General features: G+C 46.8%; 1 protein-coding gene across 1 annotated transcript in view; it reads left to right on the forward strand.

Moving 5' to 3' along the window:
- Positions 1–14,460, forward strand: part of PABPC4 (poly(A) binding protein cytoplasmic 4) — a 49,745-nt gene extending 35,285 nt beyond the window's left edge. Inside the window, exon 15 of the mRNA XM_077296166.1 lies at positions 14,135–14,460. The gene's annotated coding sequence lies outside the window, so the exon portion shown is untranslated. The remainder of the gene's footprint in view (positions 1–14,134) is intronic.
- Positions 14,461–20,710: the final 6,250 nt, after the last annotated feature.

Genomic DNA, 20,710 nt, shown 5'->3' on the forward strand with positions numbered 1-20,710 from the left:
AATTTTTTATTTTCCCAAGGGTAACAGGAGAAATTGGACCCCAAAAGTTGTTGTCCAGTTTCTCCTGAGTACGCTGATACCCCATATGTGGGGGTAAACCACTGTTTTGGCACACGTCGGGGTTCGGAAGGGAAGTAGTGACGTTTTGAAATGCAGACTTTGATGGAATGCTCTGCGGGCGTCAGGTTGCGTTTGCAGAGCCCCTGATGTGCCTAAACAGTAGGAACTCCCCACAATTGACTCCATTTTGGAAACTAGACCCCCAAGGGAACTTATCTAGATGTGTGGTGAGCACGTTCAACCCCCAAATGCTTCACAGAAGTTTACAACGCAGAGCCGTGAAAATAAAAAATCATTTTTCTTTCCTCAAAAAAGATGTTTTAGCAAGCAATTTTTTATTTTCACAAGGGTAACAGGAGAATTTGGACCCCAATATTTGTTGCCCGGTTTGTTGTGAGTATGCTGATACCCCATATGTGGGGGTAAACCACTGTTTGGGCACACGTCAGGGCTCGGAAGGGAAGTAGTGACATTTGAAATGCAGACTTTGATGGAATGGTCTGCGGGCGTCACATTGCATTTGCAGAGCCCCTGATGTGCCTAAACAGTAGAAACACCCCACAAGTGACCCCATTTTGGAAACTAGACCCCCGAAGGAACTTATCTAGATGTGTGGTGAGCACTTTCAACCCCCAAGTGCTTCACAGAAGTTTATAACGCAGAGCCGTGAAAATAAAAAATAATTGTTCTTTCCTAAAAAATTATGTTTTAGCAAGTAATTTTTTATTTTTGCAAGGGTAACAGGAGAAATTGGACCCCAACAGTTGTTGCCCAGTTTGTCCTGAGTACGCTGGTACCCCAAATGTGGGGGTAAACCACTGTTTGGGCGCACGTCGGGGCTTGGAAGGGCGGGAGCACCATTTGACTTTTTGAACGCAAGATTGGCTGGAATCAATGGTGGCGCCATGTTGCGTTTGGAGACCCCTGATGTGCCCAAACAGTGGAATCCCCTCAATTCTAACTTCAACACTAACCCCAACACACCCCTAATCCTAATCCCAACTGTAGCCATAACCCTAATCACAACCCTAACCCCAACACACCCCTAACCACAACCCTAACCGCAACACACCCGTAACCCTAATTCCAACCCTAACCCTAATCCTAACCCTAATCCCAACCGTAACCCTAATCCCAACCCTAACCACAACTGTAACCCCAACACACCCGTAACCCTATCCGTAACCCTAACCACAAGCCTAATCTTAACCCTATTTCAAACCCTAGCCCTAATTCCAACCCTAACTCTAATTCCAACCCTAACCCTAAGGCTATGTGCCCACGTTGCGGATTCGTGTGAGATTTTTCCGCACGATTTTTGAAAAATCTGCAGGTAAAAGGCACTGCGTTTTACCTGCGGATTTACAGCAGATTTCCAGTGTTTTTTTGTGCGGATTTCACCTGCGGATTCCTATTGAGGAACAGGTGTAAAACGCTGCGGAATCCGCACAAAGAATTGACATGCTGCGGAAAATACAACGCAGCGTTTCTGCACGGAATTTTCCGCACCATGGGCACAGCGGATTTGGTTTTCCTTAGGTGTACATGGTACTGTAAACCTGATGGAAAACTGCTTCGAATTCGCAGCGGCCAATCCGCTGCGGACCCGCGGCCAATCCGCTGCGGACCCGCGGCCGATCCGCTGCGGACCCGCGGCCGATCCGCTGCGGACCCGCGACCGATCCGCTGCGGACCCGCGACCGATCCGCTGCGGACCCGCGACCGATCCGCTGCGGATCCGCGGCCGATCCGCTGCGGATCCGCGGCCGATCCGCTGCGGATCCGCGGCCGATCCGCTGCGGATCCGTGGCCGATCCGCTGCGGATCCGCGGCCGATCCGCTCTGTGTGCACATGCCATAACCCTAACCCTACCCCTAGTTCTAACCCTAGTTCTAACCCTAACCCTAGTGGAAAAAGAAAAAAAAATATTTTCTTTATTTTATTATTGTCCCTACCTATGGGGGTGATAAAGGGAGGGGTTTTATTTATTATTTTTTTATTTTGATCGCTGTGATAGAACCTACCACAGCGATCAAAATGTACTTGTAATGAATCTGCCGGCTGGCAGATTCGGCGGGCGCACTGCGCATGCGCCCGCCATTTTCCAAGATGGCGGCGCCCATGGAGAGGACGGCCGGACACCGGGAGGGACATGGAAGCTAGGTAAGTATGGGGGGGTGGGATCGGAACACGAAGGGGGGGGGGGGGGGGGGATCGGAGGACCGGGGGAGCGGACAGGAGGGAGGAGGGGAGCGGACAGGAGATCGGGGCAGAAAGGACGACTGGGGGGGCGATCGGTGGGGTGGGGGGGGCAGATCGGGGTCTCCAGCCATGGCAGATGCTATTGCAGCATCGGCCATGGCTGGATTGTAATATTTCACCATTTTCATAGGTGAAATATTACAAATCGCTCTGATTGGCTGTTTCACTTTCAACAGCCAATCAGAGCGATCGTAGCCACGGGGGGGGGGTGGGGGTGAAGCCACCCCCCCTGGGCTGAAGTACAACTCCCCCTCTCCCTGCAGATCGGGTAAAATAGGAGTTAACCCTTTCACCCGATCTGCAGGGATGCGATCTTTCCATGACGCCACATAGGCGTCATAGGTCGGATTGGCACGGGTTTTCATGACGCCTACGTGGCGTCAAAGGTCGGGAAGGGGTTAAGCTACGGGTTTCTTAAATGTACTTGTGTAATCTGAAAATAACCAAGCACTGGACAAATGCAGCCTTTGATCATGGGGTTTAAATGTAAGTGTACGGTGCAGGTTTAAAGCTCTTGCAATTTTGAAGTTTATAGCCATTCCTGTCTTCTCTTTTCCAGCATAGAGCTCAATGATCATGGTTAACTCAAAAAAGCAATATGGCTGCTGCCTCAATTGGACTTGGCTAGTGTTTCTCAACTCCAGTCCTCAAGACCCCACAACAGGTCATGTTCTCAGGATTTCCTTTGTATTGCACGGGTGCTGGAATTAATGCTTGAGCAGGTGATGAAATTATCACCTGTGCAATACTAAGGAAATCCTGAAAACATGACCTGTGGTGGGGTCTTGAGGACTGGAGTTGAGAAACATTGGACTAGGCGATTGCATGGTCTCTGGGTGTTGCCTAGCTTGTCAGGGCTCGATGAGTTCTATGACTCTGATCACTTCTGCCAGTGACTAATTGCACCACGAGGGGTCTGTTTTCCTCTTGGCACTCCCATGGATTATTTTTTTCTTATATTGCCATTTAGTCCATGAAGTCTATCTCCATTTTGGTGGCATTTGTATAAACTGCACAGATTCCTAAAATATATAATAAGTTGGATACAGTAGTACAATACAATGTATACTGTAAATGTTTTCATAAGAATTTGGGAAAGTTACTAATTTCCTACAAATGTCTGTTATTCCTGAACTAAGGGTCTCGGCTTTTAGTTGAGATGAATCTGTGCTGCACTTGTATATGCTTCAGTAGTGAGGGGGTGCTGTGGAGTCAGGGAAGGTTTGGTCTACTGAATCCAAAGTCCTGGTTTCAGAGTAGGGGGAATGCATGGGAGAAATCTTGTATGTGATTGTGGGAAGAAAAGATAAGAGGGGAGTAGAGAAGGAGATCTTGTGAGGATCGGAGGTTGTGTGCTGGTAAGTACCGGGAGACACGGTCACAGATGTATGGAGGAGAAAGGTTGTGGATGGATTTGTATGTCATGGTTAAGCTTTTGAACTTATTTTGAACAAAAATAAATATCTGAAAGTGATAAAACAATTATATCAAACACCCCTCCCCTTCATCCTCGAACCTGTTTTCATGTTTCTGACCAGGCCAAATCTTACAATTCTGACCAGTGTCACTTTGTGGTAATAACTCTGGAATACTTCAAAGGATCCCAGTGATTGTTTTTATGCAACATATTGTATTTCATGCTAGTGGTAAATTTAGGGGAATTTTTGGCATTTATTTGTAAAAAATATCAGGTTTTTGGTGAAAATATAGCAAATTTTCAAACTTTTAATTTTTATTTCCTTAAACCAGGTATTATACCACACACAATTGTTAATAAATATATTTACCACATGTCTGCTTTACATAAGCATCGTTTTTTAGACTTAATTTTTTTAATGTTACTTTTTTTAGAAGGGTTGAACGTTTATCAGCAATTTTTTTTTTTTTTAACACCCATTTACAAAACCTTTTTTGTTGAAACCACATCACATTTGAAGTGACTTTTATGGGTTTATATGAGAGAAAATGCACACGTGACACCGTTATAAAAAACTGCACCCCTCAAGGTGCTCAAAACCACATTGAAGAAGTTTATTAACCTTTTGAGGTGCTTCACAAAAATTAAAGCAACGTGGAAGGAAAAAAAAAAAATATTTTACATTTTCCCTCCAAAAATTTCTCCTGAGTAGATTGCTCCCACATATCTTGTGGAAAATTGTTTAGATGCAGGGCCTGGAAGGGAAGGGGCATCATTTTGACTTTTGAAGCACAAAATTGTCTGGGATAGTGGACGTCATGTTTGCAGAGCCTCTGATGTGCCTAAACATTGTGCACCCCCCACATGTGACCCCATTTCAAAAACCACACTACTCAATTATCTAGAGGTGTGTTGAGCATCTGAACCCATGGGTGTTTCACAGAATTTTATAGCGTTGAGCCAAGAAAATTCCAAAAAATACATTTTCTCCTTTGCCTCATTGGGGGACACAGACCGTGGGTGTATGCTGCTAAAAAATATATTTTTCCCGCTAAAAATGCTCCAAATTGTTTCATTTTCATAAGGGTAAGGCTTCTTTCACACTTGCGTTGTGACGTCCATCGCAATGCGTCGTTTTGGGGAAAAAAACGGATCCTGCAAATGTGCCCGCAGGATGCATTTTTTGCCCATAGACTTGTATTGCCGACGGATCGCGACGTATGGCCATACGTCATGTCCGTCGTGCACTGGATGCTTTGTGTTTTGGCGGACCGTCGGCATGAAAAAACGTTCAAGGGAACGTTTTTTCGTACGTCGCGTCCGCCATTTCCTACCGCGCATGTGCGGCCGGAATGCCTCCCCCTCCTCCCTGGACTTTAGAATGGGCAGCGGATGCGTTGAAAAACTGCATCCACTGCCCACGTCGTGCCAAATTTTCACAACGTGCGTCTATATGTCGCCCTGACGCTTAGCGACGGCCCCGTACCGACGCAAGTGTGAAAGAAGCCTTACAGGAGAAATTATCGATACAATTTCAAAGATTGCAGTAGCGCTATCTTTTTGCCAAAGAATACTAATCTGCATAAAACATTGCACTTGCTGCCTATGTGCATAAAATGCTACACAAAATTCAAATAAAGGTTAGGAAGGAGGACGTTGCCTCTGAATCACATCGGATAGAATCATGGACTACTGTTTTTTCCCATGGGGAGACCCGTAGAAAGTGACATCACTATTTCTGAAAGCGGCAGTCTTTTTCTGGAGTGTCTCAAATTGGTGCAGCCGGCCGGAGCACTGGAGACAACGAAAGCACCACGGATTGAGGTTTGACAGGTTATTCCCCCACTCGGCTAATCCTCATTCAGTGAATCATCTCCATGTTCTAACAGATCTAGGAACGACCCAATTCATATCTATGCATAGTAGGCATAGATTTTTTTTTCTTCTTCTTTCTATCATGGTGGATAATTTTTTATTATATTTTAACTACATTTTATTCATTTATTTGTGAACTGTACTATTGTGCAGTTTCTCCTGGGTACACAGATACCCCATATGTGAAAACTACTGTTTGGGCCCACGGCAGGGCTTTGAAGAAAAGGCGGACCAATTGAACTGTGGAGCACAATTTTGGCTGGAATAGACTGCGGATGTCATGTCACATTTGAAGAGCCCCTGACATGCCAAAACAGCAGAAACCCCCTACAGATGACCCCATTTTGGAAACTACACCTCTGGAATTCATCTAGGGGTGTAGTAAGCATTTTTAACCTGCAGGCAACTCACAGAATTGTATAACATTAGGCTAAGTAAATGGAAATATACTGATTTTTTTTTTTTTCCCAATAAATAAAATGTCTCTTTGGCCCTAAATTTTTAATTTTCAAAAGGGCTGATAAGGAGAAAATGAATTGTTCCAATTTATTACGCAAATTCTTCTACCTCATAGTCAAAAACTACTTTTCAGGCACAGTGCAAAGCTCCCCATATGGTCAAGTGATAACAGCCTTATTCTTTGAAATTGTTTTTACATCACTGTATTCTGAGAGCTATAACTTTTTTTTTTTTTTAATCTCACCTGACTGAGCTGTATGGCGGCTTGTTTTTTTGTGGGACAAGATGTTTTCAGCGATACAATTTTTTTTTTCTTTCTCGCTTCATTGGGGGACACAGGTAACCATGGGTGTATGCTGCTGTCACTAGGAGGCTGACACTATGCAAATAAAGAAGTAACTCCTCCCCGGCAGTATACACCCTCCGACAGGCACCAGGCAACTCAGTTTTTGCTTAGTGTCTGTAGGAGGCGGACCTGGATCTAACACCAGATCCGCATTTCTTTTACAGGGATTTGTTGTGTGTTTTTAATCATTTCCCCTTTCTTTTTCAGACTCTTTCTTCAGGGTAACAGGGTGCAGTTTTCTCACCCTGTCTTCCCCACTTTGAGCGACCGAGAGAGCAGTGTGGTATCACCCACATCGCACCCTCTCGGACCCGCTGGGCAGGACTTTGTCCCCTGTCACCCATTTGGGTGTTCAGGGTGACCCTTTCTTCGGTGGCCAGTCCTGCCTGTTTCCCCTCCTCATCCCTCTCCTCGGAGCGGGCTGAGAGGAAGACGGCGGTCACATCCAGTGACCCTCTCCCCCTGTTCAGGGGTCGACGCCGTCTTCTGCGCCGGAGAGTCGTGGCGCGGGAAGGAGGACTACTTCCAGGACCCTCTATCTACCAGGGATCCTGATGATTCCTCATCTGCAGGTAGGGAATCTTCAATCAACAAACCCCCCATCCCCACCAATACCCTGCCCAGCAGCGATCTCCTCTTACCATAGGGGAGCATCTGACAGGGAAGTGGGCTGCATATTCGGGCGTTGAGACCACGTAGGAATGAGAGCAGGAAGGCTGGCATCTTTTCCCTCCTTATTCAAACTTGCAGGCTCGTTCGCCCGCCATTTCTCTCTGCCTCATTTTCCCTTTCTTGCCGCTTGAGCGCCCTCTTGTGGCGGTCGACGGTATAGCGGCCGGATTGCTTTCAGTTTTACAGGGGGCGTTCCTTTCTTTCCCCCCTTCGGTCCTGTGCACGCCCACAGCGTCGCACTTTCTCCGCGCTCTTTTCTCCTGCTTCCTGCTCCCTGTCAGCGTCTGCTCATCGCGTGGGACACAGGATTTCTCGGGGGAACACAGGCACCTGCGGTTACCGCTGTCTTTCACCAGGCTCAGCGCTACCTCCTACTCCACCTGGCAGTATTCTCTGGGGACAAGGTAATATCCACCTATGTCCGACCCCACCCCGGCCTTTGCCCCTACGGCCATCCATTACGCCTGCGCTCACTGTAAGAAAAAGTGGGTTTCAGGTCAGCCATCTCCTTTCTGCCCGTCCTGCGTTCCTCCCACCATGTCAGCTCCCCTGGAAGCTTCAGGGTCCCGGGACGAGTGCACCCCCCCTCCCCCGGAGTGGGCTGTTGCTATGTCTCAATCTGTGTCCGACCTGACTAAGGTTTCTCAGTCCCTGGTCCAGGCACTTGAACGCATCCCGCTTCTCTCTAATGCCACCAGTGCCACGAACGCCTCTCACGGCGATTCGCCCGCACCTGTCCTAGACTCTCACAGAGGCAGACCGGACAAAAGAGACAGAAAACGGACTTTATCTAGATCCTTCTCCAGTTCACCGGACCACATCGGGATTCCCCTATCTGCCCGTTCCCCTTCCTCACAGGCGGACCTCGGGTCTGATGTCACCTCTCAGTCGGAATCTGACTCGGATGCAGATCAGACTTCCGGAACACAAGACATGGTTGATAGCCTTATCTCAGCTATCATTCAGACGCTTGATCTTAAGGAGGATGAGGCAAGCTCTCAGGACGTCTCCGTTGCTTTTAAACGGATTAAACGTCCCTCTAGGGTTTTCCCTAATCACAAGGAGTTTGACAACACTACCGCCACTCACTGGGAAAACCCTGGCAAGCGTTTCCCAGGCAGGAAACTGCTTGATGTGTTATACCCTTTTCACTCCGACCTGGTCTCCAAGTGGTCCGAGTCTCCTAAGGTCGACCCGCCTGTGTCCAGGCTATCCTCACAGACAGTTCTGTCTATTCCGGACGCGGCTTCCCTTAAGGACCCCTCGGACAGACAAATCGAGGCGCTAGCAAAATCAGCATTTGAGGCCTCCGGAGCCTCCCTTTGCCCTAGTTTCGCCTCGTCATGGGTAGCCAAGGCTGTTTCAGCCTGGGCCAAGACCCTGCGCAGGGGCATTTCGGCCTCTGCTCCTGCTGAAGAACTGTCTGAATTAGCGGATCAGATTTCACTGGCAGGAAAATACCTGATGAATGCCTCCCTTGATGCAGCGGCCTGCTCTACCAGGGCTAATGGCAACATTGTCGCCATTCGCCGGATTCTTTGGTTAAAGGCGTGGAACGCTGACCCCGCATCTAAGAAATCGCTCACGGGTCTGCCCTTCCAGGGCTCCAGACTCTTCGGCTCGCAGCTAGATCAAATGATCTCGGACGCTACTGGCGGTAAGAGTACCTCCTTACCCCAGTCCAAGCCGAAACGTCCCTTCAACAGGAGGGGTCCCCAGTCCTTTCGTCCCTTTCGGTCTTTTGCCTCTTCAGGAAACCCCGTCCAGGACCGTTCCTCCTCACAAGGGGACCGAAGAAAACCTCCTTTCAGGCCTCCGCCACGCTGGAGAGCCAAGAGCCACCCCGCAAAACCATCGGGATCTCGGAGCCGCAGGTTTTCTAATAAATGACGGGTCGCCCCCACCTGGAACTCCTTCCAGGGTGGGAGGCCGCCTTCTTCTATTCTCAGAGGTTTGGCTTTCAGTAGTCGACGACGCCTGGGTCAGGGAGATCGTCACGTCAGGCTACAAAATAGAGTTTTCTTCGCCCCCAGGAAGACGTTTCATGCTTTCTCGTCCTCCCAAAAAGCCCTCTCATCTCCCAGGGCTTCTCCAAGCCGTCGATTCGCTCCTCGCCTCGGGAGTCGTAGTGCCGGTGCCTTTTCGTCAGCGGTTTTCCGGGTTTTATTCAAACCTGTTCGTGGTTCCAAAAAAGGACGGCTCTCTCCGTCCGATTCTGGATCTCAAACGATTGAACCGCCACCTTCGGATTCAACACTTCAAAATGGAATCTCTGCGCTCGGTGATCGCGTCCATGGAGCCGGGAGAGTTTCTGTGCTCAGTGGACATTCGGGATGCGTACCTTCACATTCCTATTTGCGTGCAGCATCAGAGGTTCCTCCGATTCGCGATCAGGGAGCATCATTACCAGTTCACTGCCCTCCCCTTCGGGCTGGCATCTGCTCCCAGGGTCTTTACGAAGGTCATGGCAGCTGTCATGGCCATCCTGCGTTCAAAAGGGATTCTGGTAATCCCATACCTCGACGACCTATTGATCAAGGGCTCATCCCAGGGGGATTGCAGCCAGAGCCTCCATCTTACTCTGGACACCTTAGTTCGCCTAGGCTGGTTGATCAACTACCAGAAATCTTCCTTGATTCCAACCCAATGGCTGGAGTTCCTAGGCATGGAATTCGATACCTTTCGGGCTCAGGTCTTCCTTCCCAAGGAGAAGTTTCTTTCTCTTCGTCGGGGTGTCAGATCGCTAAAGGGTCCGAGTCCTCTGTCCCTTCGTCTAGCCATGAGAGTTCTGGGGAGAATGGTCGCTTCTATGGAAGCGGTCCCCTATGCTCAGTTCCACTCTCGTCCCCTCCAGCTGGCTCTTCTGTCTGCCTGGGACAGGAACCCGCTTTCCCTGGACCGTCCGTTTCGCCTCTCCCCCAGGGCGAGACAGTCTCTCTCTTGGTGGACGCTGTCCACCTCCATTCTGCGCGGGAGGTCATTTTTACCCCCCCACTGGCAGGTGATTACCACCGACGCCAGTCTCCAAGGTTGGGAAGCGGTCTTTCTCCACCTCACAGCCCAGGGCCGCTGGACTGCTCAAGAGGCGTGCCTCTCGATCAACCTCTTGGAAATCAGAGCCATCTTCCTAGCCCTCATCCGCTGGGAGTCTCTCCTTTCGGGAAAGCCGGTCCACATTCAGTCGGACAACGCCACGGCCGTGGCATACATAAATCACCAAGGGGGGACTCGCAGCAGTCAAGTCATGGCGGAAGTAGCAAAAATTTTCCGCTGGGCGGAGGGTCATGTTCCCTCTCTGTCAGCCGTCCACATCCCAGGAGTGGACAATTGGGAGGCCGACTTTCTAAGTCGCCAGGGCATCGTGGCGGGCGAGTGGTCTCTTCTTCCAGCAAGCTTCAGCCAGATTTGCCAGCGGTGGGGCGTTCCGGACGTCGACCTGATGGCCTCCCGGGCAAACCACAAAGTTCCCCAGTACGTCGCCAGGTCTCGGGACCCGATGGCCGTCGGATGCGACGCTCTCGTGATCTCTTGGGCCCAGTTCCGGATGCCCTATCTGTTCCCGCCTCTCCCTCTGATCCCAAGGGTCGTAAAGAAGATCAAGTCGGAAGGGGTCCCCGTACTCTTGGTAGCTCCAGATTGGCCTCGCAGAGCCTGGTACGCAGAGCTGATAAACATGTTATCGGATGTTCCGTGGAGACTTCCGGATCTTCCGGACCTTCTTTCACAGGGGCCTCTCTCCCACCCGAATTCTCGGTCGCTGAATTTAACGGTATGGCCGTTGAGGCCGCGGTCCTGAAGAACGCGGGTTTTTCTCATAGCGTCATCCAGACTATGATAAGAGCGAGGAAACCGGCCTCATCGCGTGTCTACCACAGATGTTGGAAGGCCTTTTTCCGGTGGTGTCAGGATAACAATCTGTTTCCTATGACCTTTTCCCTTCCTTCCCTTCTCAGCTTTCTTCAAACGGGCCTAGATTCGGGTCTTTCCCTTAGCACCTTGAAGGGTCAGATCTCCGCTCTATCAATTCTTTTTCAAAGAGACCTGGCTTCCCTGCCTCAGGTGAGGACCTTCATCCAGGGGGTCGCTCATATAGCTCCCCCTTACCGGTCTCCTGTTGAGCCTTGGGATCTCAACCTCGTCTTAGCTGCCCTGCAGCGGCCGCCCTTTGAACCGCTTCAGGATGTTTCCTTCTCGCTTCTATCCTGGAAGGTAGCCTTTTTGATCGCCATCACCTCCATTAGAAGGGTTTCAGAGCTGGCGGCTTTATCCTGTCGTTCTCCCTTTCTGGTCCTGCATCAAGACAAGGTGGTTCTTCGTCCGGTTCCTTCCTTCTTACCGAAAGTTGTCTCATCTTTTCATATCAACGAGGACATTGTCCTCCCGTCCTTTTGCCCTTCCCCGGTTCATCCATTGGAGAAATCCCTTCACAAGCTGGATGTGGTCAGGGCTATCCGGATTTACATCGCCAGAACTGCCTCTTTTCGTCAGGCCGATCCTCTGTTCGTCGTCTCGGATGGGCGTCGAAAGGGTCTTCCTGCCTCCAAGTCCACGATTGCTCGTTGGATCCGTTCAGCGGTTTTGGAGGCATACCGCGTCCAAGACAAACAGCCTCCTTCGGGGGTGAAGGCTCACTCTACCCGGGCAGTGGGAGCTTCCTGGGCAGTTCGTCACCAAGCTTCGGCCTCGCAGGTTTGCAAGGCCGCTACGTGGTCTTCCATGCACACCTTTGTCAAATTCTACGGGGTGCATACTCAGGCTTCCGCGGACGCGAGCCTGGGTAGGAGGATACTGCAGGCGGCGGTTTCTCACCGGCCAACCTGACTCCTCTTTTTCTGCAGAATACCCGCCCTAGGGACTGCTTTTGGACGTCCCATGGTTACCTGTGTCCCCCAATGAAGCAAGAAAGAAAGAGGGATTTTTGGTTCTTACCGTAAAATCTCTTTCTTGGAGCCTTCATTGGGGGACACAGCACCCTCCCTTGAAGTTGTACCGTGTTGGCTAACGTGCCGTTGTTGTGGGTTGGTACATAGGTTGAGTTTTATATTACCTGTTCCTACTACTGCTTTTGCACCAACTGAGTTGCCTGGTGCCTGTCGGAGGGTGTATACTGCCGGGGAGGAGTTACTTCTTTATTTGCATAGTGTCAGCCTCCTAGTGACAGCAGCATACACCCATGGTTACCTGTGTCCCCCAATGAAGGCTCCAAGAAAGAGATTTTACGGTAAGAACCAAAAATCCCTCTTTTTTTTTTTTTGACTCTTTGCATTTCATTCCCCTTTTTTAGGGGTGGTATGATGAACCAGACATTTTTTTGTTTGTTTTTTTTGCAATGTTTTTATGTTTTTTACGGAGCTTACTGAAGGTGTTAAAAAGTGACAGTTTTATAGGTTGGGTCGCTCCAGACGCAGCAATACCAAATGTTTGCTTGCTTGCTTTGTTTTTTACTTAGTTCCTCTGAGACTAAAGGTACCTTCACACTGAACAACTTAACGATATCGCTAGCGATCCGTGACGTTGCAGCGTCCTGGATAGCGATATCGTTGTGTTTGACACGCAGCAGCGATCAGGATCCTGCTGTGACATCGTTGGTCGGAGCTAGAAGGCCAGCACCTTATTTCGTCGCTGGATCTCCCGCAGACATCGCTGAGTCGGCGTGTGTGACGCCGATTCAGCGATGTCTTCACTGGTAACCAGGGTAAACATCGGGTTACTAAGCGCAGGGCCGCGCTTAGTAACCCGATATTTACCCTGGTTACCAGTGTAAATGTAAAAAAAAACACTACATACTTACATTCCGGTGTCTGTCGCGTCCCCCGGCGTTCTGCAGGGTATTTAATAGTTTTTTTTGTAATGTAGAACGCAGCGAAAATACACTGCGTCTGATTCCTGATTGTGGGCACTTGGCTACAATGCCAGAAGCATCCAGACATGCTCTGAGCATGGTCTAACAGGCTTGCTGTAGCTGGGTGATCCAGAGGTCATCATAACGACCTTGTTGTGCCACGGCAATGATTGGACCCTCGTGATGTTGGGAGAGCGCCCACTACCGTCTAAATTCTGCGATGGCTATCCTGATTTGATAGTGTGACACTTGGCTGTTTGCTGTATTTTGATAAATTCAGATTTCTCTACAGCAGCTCCGCTAGCGCACTTGTAGATGAGCTCTGTAACTCTGCACACGTTATTAAAAGCGTTCTGCGTACATTGTGAATAAGCAGAAAGCTGCCAACCAATGATAGATCAAAGGGATACCCGGATACACAAATACCAATGACTACAGAGCAGGAGATCATTCCATGACTAGCAGAGCTGCAGCAAATAAAATGGTGCATTATCATATCTTCAGCAAGAAGCCCAGTAAGTGACACTGCATTAGAATTGGGGTCCCTGCCCTCATTTTATGCATCTCCTACGTGGGGGCAGTAAATATCTTGTGACAGATTTTCTTCAAATCAGTCTAACGCTTACATTTCCGCTGCAGCTTTTATCCTTTGTATTAAGAGAATAAATAGCTGCAAGCGCATTAGATTAGTTGTTTAGTTTCCAAACAAGAGATTGCAGAAGATATCAACAGGGAACGGGCAGGGAATTATAATTCCCCCTATTAGCTTGATAGGAGGTGGCCTTGTCAGGGCTGTGGCATCGGTAAGCCAAACCAATGACTGACTCCCGACTCCTTAATTTACCTGACCTCCGACTCCCCAGCACTGCCTCACTACTGAGCATGTACATAAAGTGCAGCACAGATTTATCTCAACTAAAAGCTGAAATCCTTAGATTAGGAACAGAAGACTTTTATAGGACACTTCATAACTTTCCCAAATTCTTATGAAAAAAATGTACAGCACATCCTGCACTGTACTGTACCCAATTTATTGTATATTTTAGGAGTCTGTTCATTTTATAGACTCTGACTCCACCAAAATGGACATAGACTTGCCCTGCTTTGCATGCAACCATCTTTCATCTGTATAAACTATATAGATGTGCAGTTGCAATTAAATGTCTAATTTTCTACTTTCTCATTCCTTTTTAATTGCAGGAAGTAAAGAAGCCAAATAATCCCAGAATGTGTGTTTGGAAAGTGGCTGCCAAGAATCTTGTCTCGTCCACATGCTGCTTATCTCGAGAGAGATGCCATCTGTTTGTAAAACATGGAGTCTATGCACTATGTCGCTTTATTGCTCTTAGGATGAAGTTGCGTCTTGAGTGAAACATCTCCAGGATTCTTCTGCAGGACTTTTCCCCCTAATTGCAAAAGGGTTTTTATTTTTTGCAGTATCAGTTTGAAGAAATTTGAATGTGAGATCTACACTGTTTTCTCAATGAAATAATAAAAAGGTTTTAGTCCAATGACTTTTAGTTTGATGTGTATGTGTGCTATAGTTTTTTTCTTCTATTTTATCACTTCAGGAGCAAATTTCTTTGCATTCAATAACAGATCCCAATTAAGATTTAATACATTTTATGCAGTTGACATGCCGAAAGCCCTGGGGAAAAGGAGCATATAGTTCTCAATAGAACACTTCATATGACGTTATAACCTGCAGTAGTCAATCTTTCTTTCTGAGTTATAAAATACAAAAAGACATCTTAAGAACAGTACTACCTGTAAATTTTCAAATGTGTAAGACGCATCTGTAAAATATAAAGGAACAAGGAAAACATTTTGATTGGTACATTGTTTAAACACCAAGCTCCATCTCCCTGCAGTTAAAAATTGACTTTGTTCTTACCTGAAAAATCCTTTTCTCACACTATACATTGGCTGACACAGAACCATGGGTTAAAGCTGGCTGCTACAAGGAGACAGCTAGCCAAGTTGGCTGGCTGTTCCTCCAACCAGCTATACCACGCCTGCAGCCGCTGAACTAAATTAGTTTGTAGGCTAGCAGTGGGAAAAGCAGAAAAAGAAAAAGGTTTTAAACATAACTGAACCGTTGGATGCGTTGGGACCATCTTGAAAAATGTAAAGGGGGTCAGACAAAAGGAAAAAGGTGGTTTGGTAAAAGAATATGCAGCTTCTGGACCACATCCAAATGATAAAGGGGGAACTGCGTAGCAAGTTGTAGAATATTTTTTTTTTCTCTCCTATTACTCCTTGTGAAAGTTAAATGTGTGATAATTTTACATTTTAATGGCAAACGTTTTTGTTTTTTTTTTCACTTTGCATTCTTGTGCAATTTCTCTTGAGTACACTGATGCCCATATGTGGTGGAATACTACTTTTTGGGCACAGAGCATGGCTCAGAAGGAAGAACCGCCATTTGACTTGGAGTACAAAATTTGCTGAAATCGATAGGACACCATGTCGTGTTTGCAGGGCCCGATGCACCTAAACAGTGGAAATTTGACCCCACAATTGACCCCATTTTGGAAAGTACACCCCTCAAGGAATTTATTTTAAGCTGTGGTGAGCACCTTGAACCGACATAAGTGATTCACAGAATATTATAACGTTGAGCCGTGAAAATAAAGAAATATATTTTGGACTGTACACAAATGGACCAGTACACTTTGTTGTGCAATTTCTCCTGAGTGCACACACCATATGTGGGGGAAAACTACTGTTTTGGGCTTGGAAGGGAACAAAACGCCAATTGAATTCTGTAGCGCAATTTTTTTTTTAAGAGATTGCAGATGCCATGTCACAAAGAGCCCCTGACATGCCAAAAACAGCAGAAACCATCACAATTGACTCACATTTTGAAAACTACATCTCTTTATGAATTCATATAGGGTTGTAGTGAGCATTTTTAATTCACAGGATTGTATAACATTGGGCTAAATCAATGGAAAATTACCAATTGTCTCCACTAAACGTTTTGGCAGCAAGTTTTTAATTTTCAAAAGGGATAATAAGGGAAATTGCATAAAATTGGACTGTTCAATTTCTCCTGAGTACGTCAATACCCCATATGTGGTCAAAAACTACTTTTCAGGCACAGTATAAAGCTCAGAAGTGCCATATTGGAGTTCAGATCTTGCTAGAAAGGTTTGAGGGTGCCATGTCACATTGGAAGTGCCCCTGAAGTGCCAGATCAGCAGAATGACTCCCCCCTCGTAAGTGACCACATTTTATAAACTACACCCACCCTCCAGTGAATTCATCTAGGGGTGCAATGAGCATGTTGACACCACCTGTGCCTCAGAATTTTAAGTTTATACCACTGGGTGGTGTTTGGGTTTTAATTTTAATATGGGCTAATAGGAAAAAAAGGACCTCTCAGTTTGTTGTGTAATTTCCTGAGTGTACCAATACCCTACATGTAATCAGGAAATACTTATCACTGACAATGCAAAGCTCAGAAGGAAAGGAGCACCATATTGTAGTGCATTTGATATGGTTTCGGGTGCCATGACCCACTGGGAGAGCCCCTGAGCTGCTGGAACAGCAGAACACCACCGTAAATGATTTACAAACTACACCACTCAATGAATTCATCTAGGTGCAGTGATCATATTGACACCACAGATATGTCAACAAATTTTATATCATTGGGCAGTGAAGAAAAAAAATTTTAACCACAAAAATGTTGTCAAGCCTCCGATTTTACGTTTTCATACAGTGAAATGGGTTAAAATGGCACTAAACTTTCTCACAACTTCTGCCCAACGTGGAACTACCCCATATGTGGTTGAACAGTACTGCTTAGCCATACGGCGAGACTCCTGAGGGACACAGCGCTATTTGCAGCAGTGGATGTTGCAGAGTGGAAATGGCAAAAGTGTTCAGTACGTTGTAGTGACCAGTATGTCATGTCCAGCTCATGCTTCTGGAGACATGCACGCATAAATTAAGTCGAATCATCACTACAGAAATGCTGAACATTGTGGGTGCTAAATGTGGTATAGCACACTGGGGCTCAGAAGGGGGGGGGATTTGGAATTTGTAGCACAGAATTAACTGAATTTCTTTTGAGCAATTTCTCTTTTCCGGAACTTTTTGTTACCAGTGATATGGAGGCCCCCTATATTTCCATTTACAGATGACGGACCTGAGTGGGGCTTGCTTTTTTGTGGATTGAGTTTAAGCTTTTATTGGGAACATTTTACATAACATTTGGGATCGCATTTATACGGCGCTCTACACTGCGCTGAGCATTTACATCAGTTTCCATCTAAATTTCCAACTGACATGATTCCGATGAAACCCCAGATGGATTCAATCACTATAATGATATTAAGGGGAGAGACTTGCGTGAGTTTCTTGCACTGCAGTTGCAAGTGTGGCCCTGGACTTACTCTGGACTCCATCTGGAATCTTCAGCTGTGTCCATCTCTTCAGAAATGCAAAGAAATGTGGCCTGCCCACGCTTATATGCACACTTAAAAAGACGGACGCTGCCGGATCATAGGCCAGATAGCGACCACAGCGTCTCCATCTGCCTCATTTTAGGGATGCTTCCGTCTGAATCACACATTTCAGAGACTTGCATGGAAACCCCGTTGTAAGCACTTGGCGTAGAACGAAGAATAAATGTGCCGAGCCTTACTGTATTCTTTGGGAGGCAGAATTGGTTTTATTCATTTTTTACACCGTATATAGTGATAAGGCGGCCAAGGAGCGATTACAGCAATACCAAACTTACTTAGTTTTTTTACGTTTGGCTGCTATCACACACAAGATGCTTTTTTTTTTTTGTTGCAAAAACAAGCTTTTTCGCCATATTTTGAGAGCTATAATTCTAGATTCCTGGCGACAGTTATGTGAGGGTGTGATTTTGCTGGACGAGTTGACTTTTTTTATTGGTACTATTGTCAGGCTCATAAAATTTTTTGATTGCTTTCTAGTCCGATTTCTCGGAGGCAAAATGAACAAAGCCCAGTTATTCAGGAATTGTTTTTTGGGAGTTTTTTTTTCTTGCCATTCCAGAGTTGTAAAATTGATATGACCACTTTATTCTTCGGGTCAGTACGTTTACAGCATTGCAATGCATTATATCTGTCAGAGCTGCACTGAGAGAAGAGTCTTAACATGCTTGCCATGCCAACAATCAGGCCCTTGCAATGACATCACAGGGGCACCAATCGGATGGCAGAGGGAGCTCTCTCACAGTCTCCTGAATGTTATGATTGATATCAATCGCAGCATATAAGGTGTTAAACAGCTGGGGTCAGTGCGGGGACCATTCCTGGCTGTGAGAGCCAGGGTTTGACTATCATGCAAGCCGAGCTCACTGTGGCGATAATAATAATCTTTATTTTTATATAGCGCTAACATTCCACAGCGCTTTACAGGTTGCACACATTATCGTCGCTGTCCCTGGTGGGGCTCACAATCTAAATTCCCTATCATTATGTCTTTGGAATGTGGGAGGAAACCGGAGTACCCGGAGGAAACCCACGCAAACACGGAGAGAACATACAAACTCTTTGCAGATGTTGTCCTTAGTGGGGCTGTGCTGTCCACTGCGCCACCGTGCTGCTCCTGTGCTGTGCACGATCACCATGATGTATATCTGTCATCGGTCAGGATCACCTATCCGACCATGATTTATAGGTACATCAAATGTCGTGTAGGGGTTAAAGGGAACATGTCAGGAGATTCATGCTTCTCAACTGGGGGTAGCATGAATTGCAGCTTGGCTGTATGATTGCAGCCAGGTGTATTATTCTCTGGAGTGCTCCCCAGTTTCAGAGAAAATATACTTATAAGATCTGGCCTGTTACCGTTGCCAGAGATCAGAAAAGTCAGGTGCCGCCCCTGCCTGGCTTTTCCGAGTGCTGCTAGAGGTGATTGACAGGTCTATCGCTTTCTACATGTGAGAAAGAGACCAGTCAATTACCTGGAGATGCTGTGAGAAGAGCTGGATGGTTGCAGTGCCAGACTAGTCTGTTTTTTGGCTATGGTCCCCAGTTTGATCATTAACCCCTTCCTCACATCCACTGTAAATGTATGGCATAATCAGAGTGTGTGTATGGAGCGGGATGAGAGGCTGAGATTGCTCCAATACAACAGATAATGACCGTGTATCACAATCACAGCCAAAATCTGCCTCTTAACAGTTGCGGGTGAAGCCGAGCTGCACCCATGACTAACTGACTTCAGAGCGGTCATAGGGCTGATCTGTCATGCTGTACTGGGAATTGTGGTGCCAAAGACTTTTTGAAGCCTGTGCCATCACTACTACTGGTGTTCCTGCAAATTCTGAAAGACATTCCTTATCTCTTCCTGATACGTAACTTTTTCCTAATCCAACCCAATCCCCTCATCAGTACTTGATCAATCGATTTGTCGCTTTTTTTTTGTTCGTATGTCCTGCAGCCGTTGAACGCTGATCAGTGACGCAAGTCACTGATCAGCATCTGTGCTTGTGGTTCTCCAAGACTTTTCATCCCTGTCTATTCCCCCCCTTTGCACCACCTCCGTGTGTGCGTCCTGCAGCTGCCGAGCACTGATTACTGACACAAATCACTGATCGGCACTTGTGCTCGCTGTTTTCCACGGCATTTTTTCCCTCTAATTTCCTCCCCCCTTTGCACCACTCCTTGTGTGCGTCCTATAGCCGCCAAACCGCTGATCAGATGCACATCAATGATTGGCACCCATGCTCGCTTTTAGACAGGACTTTATTTTTTCACCCCCTTTTAGCACCATATTCCTTTAAGAACAATAAAGGTCTGCGCCCCTGCTTGGATTTCAGGGAATTAATGCGGATTGCTGTCCGGGATCCATGTCCACTCCTTCTTATTCCAGATTTCTTTAATCAGATTTTTGAGACTAAGTAGTTTTCCAAACTGGACCTTAGGGGGGCCTATAATCTCATCCGTATTAAAGAGGGGGATGAATGGAAGACTCCTTTTCATACGCTAGAACACTACGAATACCTTGTTATGCCTTTTGGTTTGACTAATGCTCCTGACATTTTTCAACACTTTGTAAATTACATTTTCCATCACCTGGCAGGTAGATTTGTAGTGTAGTGGATCTGGCGAAAGTACATGTTGTACTGAATTGGGATTGTCCTGAAGACTTAAAAGCTTTACAAAAGTTTATAGGGTTCTCCAATTGTTACCGTAAGTTCATCAAGAACTTTTCGGTAGTGGCCATACCACTGATGCATACAGTTTGCAACTTTAAAGAGATGTTTTTTTTCTGCGACGATTCTTATACAGCCTGATGTCACTCAGCCATTCATTGTAGAGGCTGACACATCAGAGGTGGGGGTTGGTCCTGTATTGTCGCAGGGTTCATCCACAAGTAAATGGCATCCATGTGCATACTTCTCCAAGAAACTGTCGTCCGCCAAGAGAAATAATGACATTGGTAATTGGGAACTCTTGGCAATAAAGCGGGCCTTTAAGGACAGACGTCATTTTTTGAAGGGGGCAGTTCATTCTGTCATGATAATCACAGATCATAAAAATCTTTTGTATTTGGAATCTGCCAAACATCTGACACCTAGACAGGCAAGATGGTCATTATTCTCTAGCAGATTCAACTTTGTTGTGATTTACAGGACGGGGGATAAGTACATTAAGGCTGATGCTTTATCTTGTTGCTTTGCCGGGGAGAGGGGGGAGTAATTTCTAATCTGTTCCTAAATTACAGAAAGATGTAGTTATTGCTACTATATGTTCTAATCTGGACAAGGAGGTCCTAGAGGCTCAGGGG

The sequence above is a fragment of the Ranitomeya variabilis genome, chromosome 3 (assembly GCF_051348905.1).
Source record: "Ranitomeya variabilis isolate aRanVar5 chromosome 3, aRanVar5.hap1, whole genome shotgun sequence".
Classification (NCBI taxonomy): domain Eukaryota; kingdom Metazoa; phylum Chordata; class Amphibia; order Anura; family Dendrobatidae; genus Ranitomeya; species Ranitomeya variabilis.